General features: G+C 38.5%; 1 long non-coding RNA gene across 1 annotated transcript; it reads left to right on the forward strand.

Moving 5' to 3' along the window:
- The first annotated feature begins 740 nt into the window (after window positions 1-740).
- Window positions 741-11,706, forward strand: LOC116419423. Its single transcript, XR_004229734.1, has 3 exons — window positions 741-849; window positions 6,443-6,608; window positions 11,382-11,706. It is a non-coding gene; the product is annotated as an uncharacterized LOC116419423 (long non-coding RNA).
- Window positions 11,707-13,447: the final 1,741 nt, after the last annotated feature.

Consider the following 13,447-nt stretch of genomic DNA (forward strand, 5'->3'; position numbering starts at 1 on the left):
GAGTGCTACACAAAAATTTAACTTTTTGAGATAAGTTTATAAAGAGGTAATATATAAATAGGTCTAAATAGCCAAACAGGTATTTTTGGATAAAAGAAAAAATTTTTTTTAAAGAAATGAATCTCTAAATAGAATTCAATACCTTTTTCATGAATAGTTAATCATCACTTAATTAATTCCAGACTTGTACATATTATAACTTCAGATATTTATTATAATGCTCCTTTCTAATTTACTTTAAATCATATCTTACAGTCAAATCCTATTGAGATTTCAGACGAACTTAATATTAAAAGTGCTTTCCTTAGCTGTTGTCAGTTGCTGTTCTTCCCTAATCTTTCCTTTAATTGGCTACATTCATGTCTCTGCCATAAGAAGAGACAACAATTTCTCCTATTTTCCTATTTCTTGAATTATTCTCCCTTTCACCCTCATGCCATAGAGTGAATTTAAAGAAAATCCATGCAAAACATCTCTGTGAACAGTATAATACCCACTCTTTTTTCTCTAGCAAGAAGGTATTCATTTTCTACTTTACTCTTATTAATTGGTGCTTATGCTAGAGTGCTTCTGCCAGGATTCCTTATCTTCTCTCTAATTATAGTTATCCCAGGGTCTGAGATGATAATAGTTTTTGGGAAACAGATAACTGACAGAATGCTACGAAGAATCATCCCTTTCTTCCCACCCATTAGGTATCTGATCTTTGACTAGTATAATTTTTTCCTCTCTACCTAAGCCTCTTTGAGTTAAAATCCACCCTGGCAAAAGATGGTGGCCTAAGAAGAATGGTACGGGGGAGAGGCAAAGATTTGAGTTCTGGGCACAGAGTCTCATCAAAGCCTGTATGTGAGTATAACCAACTTGAATGTTTCCTCCTTCCTCTGATTTCCCCTTGAGGATTGACATGTACTTTCTTCCTTGCTTGGGGTAGAGAGTCTGGCTGGGGTGGAGGGTGGTGGTGGGTGATGGATGAAGGTGAGCCATTGAGTGACCCTTTTGGCATGACAGCAACTAATACTGGGAATCAGAAGACTTAGTCCAGCTAGGAGTTCTCAGCCTCCTGGATGATTGCTGAGTTTTGTGTTCCTATATGCCATCTGGTCCATACTGAGAACCTTGGCTAGAGAGTTAGATTAGACTGGGAAACAGAGCAGCGAAGAGAGAACCAGAATGTGGAGTGCTGAGTCTGAATTGTGAACAGGAGTAATTCTCAAAAATCTCAGTGACTGGGCAAAGTTTCAGAGATCATTTCAACCGCTGGCACTTCCCCCTAGCTTCCCTCTGCTTTCTAGGGCAGTTTCTGACCCCAAAGGAGGTACTGTGTCATACTGATTTTCATTGCTTAGATAAAAAGGGGGTATGAAACTGTTCCCTAACCAAATTGAAGAAATGGGTAAGCAGGCGGAGGTTTCAAGGTGGTTAATATTTTATTTGAAATTTTATTTTACAATGTTTAGTTAATCATGTGGTCATAGCTTTTACAGTCTGAACTATTGTCATACTTAAAAAATAAAGGAAACAGGTGGCTCCTGTATCACAACAGCTAACCATTAATATTACTTTTGGATATATCCAGAAGAACAGTCATATAGGTACATTTCCCTTTTTTATATTGTTAGCAAAATGGTTTGGTTCCCCATTTCCCTTTGGTTCCCACCTTCCTTCTGAAAAGTCAGAGGGCGTGACTACCTGTGTTCTAAAACAAAAGAAAGTGGGAGATGTAGAGGACTGCAGATATTGGGGAACTCTGAGAAAAGTATGTAGAAGGCTGAAACTCTGAAAGGGTATGCTTGAATCAGACAGCAGAGCACTTAAGGCTAATTACCTATTTGATGTGAGATAATGCCTCTATAAGCATATACTTAGAAGAGATGGTAATGTGATGGCTCTCTTCACCAATGGTGCTTGCTGAATGTTTGGTGGTGATGCAATCGTAGGCAAGGATTGGAGGGTTGAGGGAAAGAAGTCAGGGCCACTTGGCTGTAGGATAAGGAGAGAGGCTGGAGATTCCAGACTCCAGAATCCAGGATACATCTTTGGCAAGCCACGTGGCAGCTTGCCTGCCTCCTTCACTTCCCTCACTAAAGATCAAGAACTTTGATTGATCCTGACTCTGACTGATCCTGAGGCCTTCCAGGGAACTAGCCCAAACATTATAAAAGTATACTTGAAGCAAAAATACTTACAGCATGGTATTTACTCAGTGTAATTGATGAGATGATGGTTCTGTAGTTCACATGTCCTTAATATTTAATGTGATATGGTGATATAATGGTTTTACATTGGCACATGCTCAGTGTGCTGTAGTGATGTAATTGTACTAGAGTATTTAAGGGCTGAGAGGACTTGAAATAAGCAGACTCAAGTGAGAGTGTGTGCTCCAGCTGGATCTCAGACTCCAGACGCCAGACTTCAGTTTCTATCCCTGACCATCCTCGTGGTGGCTCTCCTGCTAAGAGCAAGGCCTGTCCAGAGACTCTTGAGAAAGCTATCCTGGACATTACAGTTAGCATTTATAAAGTGATTTAAGATTTGCAAAGAACTTTACAAATATCATCTCATGCTCACAACACTCATGGGAGGTAGGTATTAATATTTTCCCCATTTTACAGATAAGGAAATTGAGGCAAACAGAGGTATGAAATGATTTGCCCACACAGCTAGGATGAATTTGAAGCTGAATTGGGCTCTGATTGGATTCTAGACCTATCAGTCTTTGTACTATGGCATAGTTGGATAGGTATAATTTGATTCTCTATACAGTATCAATTCTGTAAGTATGGGGTTGAAAATGTTCAGTTGCTTATGTCCTACTCTTCTTAATTACTCTATATGGGATGTTCCCTGGAAAAAACATTGAAGTGGTTTCCTTCTCCAGCTCATTTTACAGATGAGGAAACTGAGAAAAACAGAGTTAAGTGGTAACTAGTATCTGTGGTCAGATTTGAATTCAGGAAGAAGAGTCTTCCTGACTCCAGGTTCAGCTTCTATTCACTGTGATACTTATCTTACTCTGTTTAGTCACCCTATTTAATCCTGATATATTTACCTATGTTTACCAGATATGAACTGTTCCTAAGTCTAGGTCTAGGTCTAGGGCTCCTCTTTAGGTATGTTCAGAATTGCTGAGAGATTAGTTTGCACCTTCTGGAGTCTGCATAAAAACTAATTTGAATCAAGAGTTGAATGTTTAGTGGTGGGAAGGAGAGAACAGCCCTGAAAAAGAATCAACTTGGCTGTGATCACCTACATACTTCCTTGGTTAGAAGAAGATCTTGTGAGCTCTGATGGGTCCATAGGTTTTAAACCTTCCATCTCTCCGCCAATATCCTGAGCAGTGTCTCTAGAACAGCTGGTAGCAGTATCTGCACTTGAAGCCAGATACAGACTTTGTAAGATGTTGTACAGAAGTTCCTTGACAAGGCATAATTCTGCTTTGGACATTCAGCAAAGAAATGAGTTTAAAATTGCCTTTTAATAGGAAATCTGAGACTGAAGTTCCCAGTTGAAAAGAAAGCCAATATCTCCAGGCCTAGATATACTTATCAATATCAGGCTCAGATCTCCCAGTTAAATGAAAATCACTTTGAAGGCTTTTTCAGCCTGAATGAGGGATCCGGTTTCCCAAAAAGATCAATTGGGGGGAGGGAAGGGATTGATTTGCTTTAGAAAAGTCCAGCCTGGAAAGTATGCTTTCTCCTAGACTCTTTGGAGCCTGGGAGACCCCAATCTCTTTTCTTTTGCAGATCAAAGTTTTAGTGATTATTTTACACAATTTTAACAGAGTTCACTCATATCAAAAGGACTTTATGGAGCTGCTGAGTTTACTCTTTCGCCTCATCCACCTTCCAAGTTTGAGCCTCATTTCCCCTGGACTCTATGTCTTGTTGGAAGAGTGGCTCACAGACTTCTGGGGAAATGTTTTATACAAACCTTTACCATATCACCTTAATAATTAGCCTTTTCTAAAAGCTAATTTGAGACTTGTTAGCTAGTTGATATCAACTAATAATCATGAGTGTGTGAAGTGAGAATGAGGAAAGAGTGAAAGATAATTCAAAGATTTTAAGTCTGGGTGACTAGGAATGATGGTGGCAGATGCTAGCAATAGAAATAGACAAATTAGAGGAGCAAGTTTATAATGAGTTCAGTTTGGGACAGACTGAATTTGAGATGTGGGTAGGAAGTCCAGGTGTAGCCATCTGCAAGTGGTTGGAGATGTGGGAATGAGGTATTATAATCATCTTAGAGATGGTAATTGAAGCCCTGGGAGTATATAAGGTTAGAAATAAAAAGAGAGAGATAGACAGAGAGACAGAGAGAGAGAGAGACAGAGACAGAGAGAAAAAGAAACAGAGAAAGAAAAAGAGACAGACACAGAAAGAAAGAGACAGAAAGAGAAAAAGGGACAAACAGGAAAAAAGAGAGAGAGACAGAGACAGGGAGAGGGAGGGAGAGACAGGCAAAGGAAGGGAGAGGGAGGAAAGGAGGAGAAAGGGAAGGAGGAAGAGGGAAAAGGAAGAAAGGAAAAGGAGAGGAAAGAGGAGAGTGGAAGATTTTTTCCTGGGACTTATCCACACTTGAAGTTGGGAGGAGGAAGATGAAACAAAGGAAGAGTTAAAAAAGGAGAGGTTCTTTGAAATTATATGACATTATGAAACCTAAATCTATCAAGATGAACAGTCATTTCAGTTCAGAATGACTGAGTCTTCATTTGGACTGGAATTTCATGAGCCTAACAGTAGAAAATAGAATTCATATTTGCTTTCCAGATCTATATGTAAATAGGTCTTTTATTTCATCCAGTTATACCATGGATTTTTGAGACAGGATCAAGTTTTTCCATTTCCAAATCTAACATTCTTTATGCTCCTACATTGTCTATACTGACACTCAGAATTTGAGATAAGAGGAGGAGAAATTATGGATATAGTCTGATCTGTACTCTAGATATTGGGAGAAAGGACCTCAAAAGAGTTTACAAGAAATGTATATTGGACCCTATGGTCTAAAATTGTTTAAGAAAAGTAATCCTAGGAAGGATGAGATACTTTTAACAACAAAATTTTGATAGCATAAACACAAAGAATTCCATTGAGGAAGAAAAAGGAGAACTATTTAAAGATAACAATATATATTTAAAGGGAATTCATTGATCAAATTAGATTTCAAAATGACTTATACAGACAATGAAAGCAAAGTAATTGGGAATGAATAGAAAAGTAGTGCTACTGGCCTCCTTGTCCCCTGTGAAATCTCAGACAAGTCAATTCATCTATCTGGGTCTTAGTTTCCTCATGTTTAAAATGAGAGCATTGAAATAAATGCTCCCAGGTGTCTTTATGCTAAATCTATGATTCTATGACATTCTTCTCAAAATTTCCTTTTTTTCCCCCCCTATTTGAGCAATGAGTAAGTATTTATTAAATGCTTATTAAGGCACTGTGCTAAGCAACGAAGATACAAAAAAGGCAAAAACACTTCCTAAAAAAACTTGCATTGTAAAGAGGGAGACAAGATGGAAATGGTGAGGTTCAGCTCCCCTTGATTCCCGGTCAGGGAGCCAAAAATGATGAAATTCGGCACAGGGCAGGGAGTTGTGGGAACCCTCTTCTGGTCAGCACAGGTGCTTCGTAAATGAATTTATGAACCTGAAAAGTTAAACTGGCAAAAGAAGTTTATTATTAGAGCTGAGAAGCCAGCTTTTGCAGGCTGACTTCCTTAGTGGCAGGGTCTTGACAGAGAAGTAAATCTAGTAAAGAAATCCTGACAGAGAGGTAAAGAGGTAAAGAGGGGTAGGGTCCTGTTAGAGAAATAAGTGAGAGATAAAGAGGGAGTAATGCTGCAAAGAATGACTTTTCAGTGGGCAGAGGGTTGCAGCTATGCCAGGAGAAAGAGAGGTTCCTTGGCATGATTCCTGCTTTTAGATCCTCTGCAAGGAGTTGGGCTGGAGGAAGCTTGTTATATGGGTAGCTCTTGGCGAGGGCTGGAAGCAGTTTTGTGTTGGAATCAGAATAATCTTCTAATTGAATGAGTGTCCCTGGACTAATCTCCAACTCAATAGAGTTGGATAGAAATTGGTGGGGCTAAGTAGGAATGAAATCACTTTATCTTGATTCCCTGGGCGGGTCTCTTAGGGGAGAGCTTATCTGAGGGAGTTTCCCAAGGGTTCCCCCCAAAGTCCAAGAGGGTAGCTCATTTGAGGGGCAGCTTTGGCCTTAGAAACATTCATTTTGCAGACAGTGCTCATGGTTAAGTTGGAGAAGACTGAAGGGTCTTCCATAGTCGAGGGACTCCAAGCTCAGGTGTGCTGATCTAGGAACGTCCTGGGCTGTGGCTATGGGGAGAAGGCACTTGCACACACCTGGTGAGTGCACTTGTGAGGTGTGAGGGTCCTGTTGTCTGTGGACATTTGCAGGAGAGCAGTTCCTGGTTTCAGTTTCAGGGCATAAATGACCACTGGAGTTGACAGTTACTGAAGAGAGCAAGACCAGGACTGCAGGGAGCAAGTTCATTGGCAGGACAGCGTGGGATCCCTAGCTATGGCTTTGGAGTGGAAAGGAGAGCCAAAAGTTGAGGCTCAGCACAGACTTCAGAAAATAACGGTAAGAAGGACCTGAGACTTGAGGCATCATTTCTCATCCCTGGGGGATACAATTTAATTACACTAATGTAATTAGTGCTAAAATATATAAAACTGCCAAAAAATATAAAACAAAAAATAAAAATGAGTAAGCAAAGGAGAAAGAACTGAACCATCGATAGTTACTATGAGGATAGAAAAGATCTGGGTTCCTATTCAAAGGAAGATAATGAACTTAATAAAAAGCCACTCCTTTTTCAATGACAAATGTCAAATAGTCCCCAAGCACAAAAAGAGTTCTTGGAAGAACTTGAAAGGTTCTTTATAAATCAAATAAGAGAGGAAAACTTAGGGGAAAAAAGAGGAAGATAAAATTATGAAAAGAAAGTTAACGAACTTGAAATAGAGAGTCAAAAACATAAGGAAGAAAATAATTCATCAAAAAGTAGAATAGGGCAAACAAGGGGAAGCTAAAGATGTACCACGGCACCAAGACATAATAAAACAAAATCCAAAAATGGGAAAAAATAGAAGAGAAAGTGAGATATCTCATTAGAAAAAACAACTGATCTAGAGGACAAATTGAGAAATAACATAAGAATGGTCAGATTACCTGAAAATTACTATAAAATGAATTTTAGTACAATATTACAAGAATTTATCAAGGAAAAATGCCCTAAAATTCTAAAACAAGAAGGAAAAGCAGAAATAGGAAAAAAAAATCTAACAATTATCATCTGAAAGCAATTCCAGAAGAAAACCTTACAGGAATATCATAATCAAATTTCAAAGTTTCCACATTAAAGAGAACATATTGGAAGTAACTAGGAAAAAAATATCAAGGAGCTACAATAAGGATTACATGAGATCCAGCATTTTCTACATCGAAGGACTGTAAATCTTAGAATCCTATATTCCATAGAGTACATGTATACCTACCAAAATGGACACAAGAACTATATGAACACAAACATAAAATAGTTTTTATACAAATAAACTTAGATCTGAAAAATTGAAATAATATTTATTGTTCATGGATAGGTAAAGCCTATATTTTAAAGTGACAATTTAATCTATTCAATATAATTCTACTTAAATTACTAAAAAAAAATAATTTACTGAGTTAGAAAAAATAACAAAGTTCATTTAGAAAAGCAAAAGATCAGAGACTTCAAGGAAACTAGGAAAAAAGATGTAAGAGACGTAGATTCAACAGTACTATACCTTAAACTAAGCATTGTTGAAGTGTAAAAGGAATAATTTTGATTATTTTAAATTAAAATTTTCTTGTATAAATAAAACCTATGTAGTTGAGAATAGGAGACATGAAGAAAATTGGGAAAAAATCTTTCAATGACAATCTCTAAGATAGAATATGGACTATTACATGGTATAAGAAATGATGAATTGTGATTTAGATTTAGAAAAACATGGAAAGAATTGGACCTCTGAAGGAAGATTCTATACCTTCAGAAAAGCATGCAGATGACAATCTTGCATATATATATATATATATGTGAGGGCATAAATGTATGTTTATAGATATTTATGTATAGGCTTATATATCTATGCTTAATTGTAGCCTTCTTTAAGGTGGGAGGGAGTAGAGAGGGGAAAAATGAAGTAAAAAGTGCATAGCAGAGAACAAAAAACCTACAAAGAAGCAAAAAAAAAAAAAAAAAAAAGCTGGGTAGCTTTGAAAATGTGTAGTATTAAATGGGTTATCTTGAAATGGAAACTTGTTTATTTTATATTAAATCCTCTCTTATGGTCTGCTATGTACATGACAATTTTTTTCTAATTTTGTATTTAAATTGAAAATTTTTCAAGTTAAAAAAAAAGGAAAAGGAAGTTATTTTTAAGTCCAGTTCCCTGATTTTATAAAGTCCAGTTCCCTTGAGGCCCAGAGGGTTGAAGCAATCTACCTAAGGTCACATGACTTGTTAGGGACAGCTGGGACTAAAGACTGGCTACTGATCCAATACTCCTTGTAGAATGACATGATGCTTTCCTAGATGGAAGAGAAATGGCACGCTCTGTTAACATGTCTGCGCTGGGGTAGGAGACAAGGATGGTAGTAACTTAGTACTGAGGTAAGGGCAAGGAAAGGGGCAGTGAGCTGGCAAAGTGGACAGAGTGCCGGTATGAGGAAGACTCATCTTCTTGAGTTCAAATGTGACCTCAGATACCTACTAACTGTGTGACCCTGGGCAAGTCACTTAACCCTGTTTACCTCAGGATCCTCATCTTTAAAATGAGCTGGAGAAAGAAATGGCAAATTACTTTAGTGTCTTTGACAAAAAACTCCCCAAATGAGAGTCACAAAGCCAGACTTGACCAGAACAACTGAACAACAAACAAAAATGACAAAAGTCAGGTTATAGACACAACATTGGATGGAATGAGAGTGGAAGAAATGTGGTCTGTGTACCTGAAACCGTAGGTTCTGGAAAATCATTTTATCTGAGGAAGTTATTTTAGATTCTCTCTAAATCATTCAGGATAAAGTTTCAAAAATAAATAATTTTGAGGTTAATATTTTAAAAATTGCAATAAATAAAAAGTTAAGTGAACTAAGGAGATTTTGATGGCTGGAATTCAAAGACTTCCAAATTTCTTAACAAGTTTTTTATTTCTCAGCTTTGAAACATTTTAGTCAGTAGGGATAATAGAAGAAAAGGCCTTAATCTCACACTCTGTTCTAATTTATTACAAATGTTCTGGTAAAAGCTATTTGACTGTCAATCTTATGCTACATTCTTACCTCTGGGTTTTTACTGAAATACCACATTTGTCCTCTCAGAAGTGGAACCAAAATTGGAGAGTTTCAGTACACACAGAGTTCAAATGACTCATCACCAGGCAAATTCTGCTGCCATTCTGAGTTTCTCTCTGATTAGTTGTTAAATTTCCCTTCCCTCTTTGCCCTGCATCCAAGTTGGACCTTCTCCTCTGCTGCCAGCTGGATTAAAAGAAGTCACACTAGTAGAAGCAGCACACTGCATCTGGTTGTGAAGTCAGCCTATAGAATACAACATTCAAGTCCATGAACGGCCTCTCCTTGCCCTTCTCTCCTCCACCAACACACGTGCACATACACAGTAGTTTCACTGTCTTTACATTTCCTATCATAATCGCCTTCTGTTTAGGTTTGATTAAGCTTGGAAGCCTTTAAATGGAACAGAGCAAAAACTTGTCATGCTAACAGACTCCCAAGAAGGTACGTTCTTTCCAAATAGTTGAAGATGTCAGTTATATAAAATTGGAAATAATATTCTGAAAGAATTTTAAAATATATAGCACAGGGGCAAAAGTGAGGAGGTTCCTTGTATACTAGAAAGACCCTGGCGCTGATCCTGGCTCTGCCATCCATTAAGTGACTTTAGGCAAATCACTTTTCCTTTGTGAGCGCCCTGTTCCTTAAGTGTAAGGGTGTTAGAGGGACTGACTTCTGAGGTCCTTTCCAGCTGCAGTACTCTATGACAGGACATAACAATGTTGGAGGATGGTGGGCAAGTTCCTTCTCTTGCTATCTCAGTTTCTTCACCAGAAAAATAGGGATAATCCCTGAACTTCTTGCCTCACAGGATTGTTGGGAGTAAGGATGGTGGGAAGAAAAGTGCTCTGAAAAGAATAAGGTGATATTCAAACTGAGGGGCAGCACCCCAAGACGGCTATAGATTTGGTGCCCAAATCTGTGTGTGTCCTTACACCTGGGCACCCTCCATCAAGAGTATACCTTTAACATCCAGGTGATACAAAGAGCTCAAAGCATTTATTAAGATAGTGTAATAGGAAGAAATCAAGCCATTCTCCAATTGACAAATGGTCAAAGGATCTGAACAATTTTCTGATGATGAAATTGAAACTATTTCCACTCATATGAAAGTGTTCCAAATCACTGTTGAATCGAGAAATGCAAATGAAGACAACTCTGAGATACCACTACATACCTGTCAGATTGGCTAAGATGACAGGAAAAAATAATGATGATTGTTGGAGGGGATGCGGGAAAACTAGGACACTTAATGCATTGTTGGTGGAGTTGTGAACGAATCCAGCCATTCTGGAGAGCAATCTGGAATTATGCCCCAAAAGTTATCCAACTGTGCACACCCTTTGATCCAGCAGCATTATTACTGGGCTTATATCCCAAAGAGATCTTAAAGAAGGGGAAGGGACCTGTATGTGCCAAAATGTTTGTGGCAGCCCTGTTTGTAGTGGCTAGAAACTGGAAAATGAATGGATGCCCATCAATTGGAGAATGGTTGGGTAAATTGTGGTATATGAATGTTATGGAATATTATTGTTCTGTAAGAAATGACCAGCAGGATGAATACAGAGAGGCCTGGAGACTTACATGAACTGATGCTCAGTGAAATGAGCAGAACCAGGAGATCATTATATACTTCAACAACGATACTGTATGAGGATGTATTCTGATGGAAGTGGATTTCTTCAACAAAGAGAAGATCTAACTCAGTTACAATTGATCAATGATGGACAGAATCAGCTACACCCAAAGAAAGAACACTGGGAAATGAATGTAAACTGTTTGCATTTTTGTTTTTCTTCCCGGGTTATTTCTACCTTCTGAATCCAATTCTTCCTGTGCAACAAGAGACCTGTTCAGTTCTGCACACATATATATTGTATCTAGGATATACTGTGACATATTTAACATGTATAGGACTGCTTGCCATCTTGGGGAGGAGATGGAGGGAGGGAGGGGAAAGTCGGAAGAGAAGTGAGTGCAAGGGATAATGTTGTAAAAAAAAATTTTTTTTTTTTAAAGATGGTGTAATAGTAACAAGAGGTAAAAAACACAGTCCCCATGAAGCCAGGATGTGCTGTCCCACAAATGCAGTGTGTCTGTCAATGGAACAGGTGAGGTGGGAACCCACACGATGAGGGCGGCAGTGCCACGGCATTGTGATGCCCCAGGACCCTTCCTAATCTTCTGGGGACTTAAGCCAGCTCCCCTGGGGTGCAGCATCTCCAGCAGACAGGTCACTCAGTAGGGCCTCACAGGCCTGTTCTCTCTGCCACTCTCAAAGCTTATTCTCTTCCCTCATGCCAATGGGCACAAGCCTGGGAACTGTCTCCTCTGCTCCTGGGGACTGTTCCCTGGAGGTGAGTTCTGTGAATGCCAGCTGCTCTGCTGATGGGAACCATGCTGTCCCCCTTTTTTCTCTCTGATTTTGGAGTGGGAGGTAGGGTCTCTTATGCTCAAGTAGCACCTTTGTGAGATACTATTATTTATGAGATGAAAGGAAAAAAAGAAACCCCTGTCCTCCTGTTGCTCTCTGATAGAGGCACAGAAGTCACCACCCACCAAGCTTCTTCATACATTGACTAAATCTCAGGCCTGACAAGGCTGATTTTTAAGGGAATGGCTAATCCTCAGCATTTCAGTATTTCTTGTTCACTTCTCTCTCATACACATATACCAAGTTTTATTTGTGCACCTGACCTATTTTATACTCCCTTATAGACTCCTTGAGGGCAGGAGCCATGTCTGGCTCACCAGTTTACTTTCCTTCCATATCCAAGTCTTCTGAATTTTTTATTTTGGTCTAAACCTGTGATTTCATGGTACAGAATTCTGAGTAACTAAGTCTTCTACCCATATAGATTAGCATTTGTTCCATTTCAGAGAATTGCCTTGGGACAATTAAGGGACTTAATCCAGGAATATAGTCAATGTGTGTGGAAGAAAGGACTTAAACTCAAGACTTTTGATTCTGAGGCTGTCCATCTGAGGCTATCATTCTATCCATCATGCCCAATGCCTTTTGTCTAGATACCTTGTACACAGGAATTAGGTAGAGGCCCCTTTCAATTATGAATATATGAGTTAGAGAGAACCTTAGAGGTCATCTTGTTCATGTTCCTCATTTACAGATGAGGAAACTGAGGTCCAGAGAAATGAACCGATTTGTCTAAGGTCAAAGTGATAGTGCCAACATTAAATGTTTATTGTTGGATGAATTATACCCTAGAAGATCAGCAGAGCTTACATTTTAAAATAATTACTCAATTGAAAGCAAGCTGCAGCTTTGGCAGCGATCTCAGTGGCAGGAGGAAACAGTTATTGAGGGAACAATTGTCTAGAACAGCAACTCATTATCTTTTCCCAAGTCTGTTCCCTAGTTACTAAGACTATAATTTTATTACCACAGTTGGAAGAAAGCAATGTCTTTTCCCCCAAACCTATTGCAAACACTAAGAGAAAGTACATCTTACACCCACTTCAAAAATAATGCTTGGAAACTCTTCTAAAAAACAGATTAGACACCTAATTTATAGGAAAGTAAATAGAATTTCCAGGTGCAGTTTTATGATGTACCCAAGTTATGCTTTTAATAAGTGTTTCAATGTATGATGTATTTACTTTGAATGGACTTAAAACTATGTGATTCTTGAGGATAGGGGTCTGTCCCTGACTTGGTATAATGTATCAGCAGAGTAAGAATGTTAAAAATAGTGAATTGGAAAACTTTCCTTTCAAGGTGTCAAAAAGTAATAATTTATCTGCTGGTCAGACATAAAACCTAGACTTGAGTCCTAGTTCTGAAACCATTAGCTTTGCAACTCTGACTAAGTGATAGGGCCTCTTCTGAGGCTGTTTCCCCATCTATAAAACAGGCATTATAACACTCCTTAATTCACAAAGTGGTTGTTAGGAGACCGCTTTGTAAACCTTTAAAAGTTTCTATAAATGTGGGTTAACACTGAGTGGTTCTAGAAAAGTAAGAAATAATCACTACCACATGAAAGTCTCAAGTCCTATTCTTCTCTAGGGGGTTATTAGTTACTATTTTAGGTCTACTTTATGAACATTTTTTTTTGAAGGAGAGG

This window comes from Sarcophilus harrisii, chromosome 5 (genome assembly GCF_902635505.1).
Source record: "Sarcophilus harrisii chromosome 5, mSarHar1.11, whole genome shotgun sequence".
Classification (NCBI taxonomy): domain Eukaryota; kingdom Metazoa; phylum Chordata; class Mammalia; order Dasyuromorphia; family Dasyuridae; genus Sarcophilus; species Sarcophilus harrisii.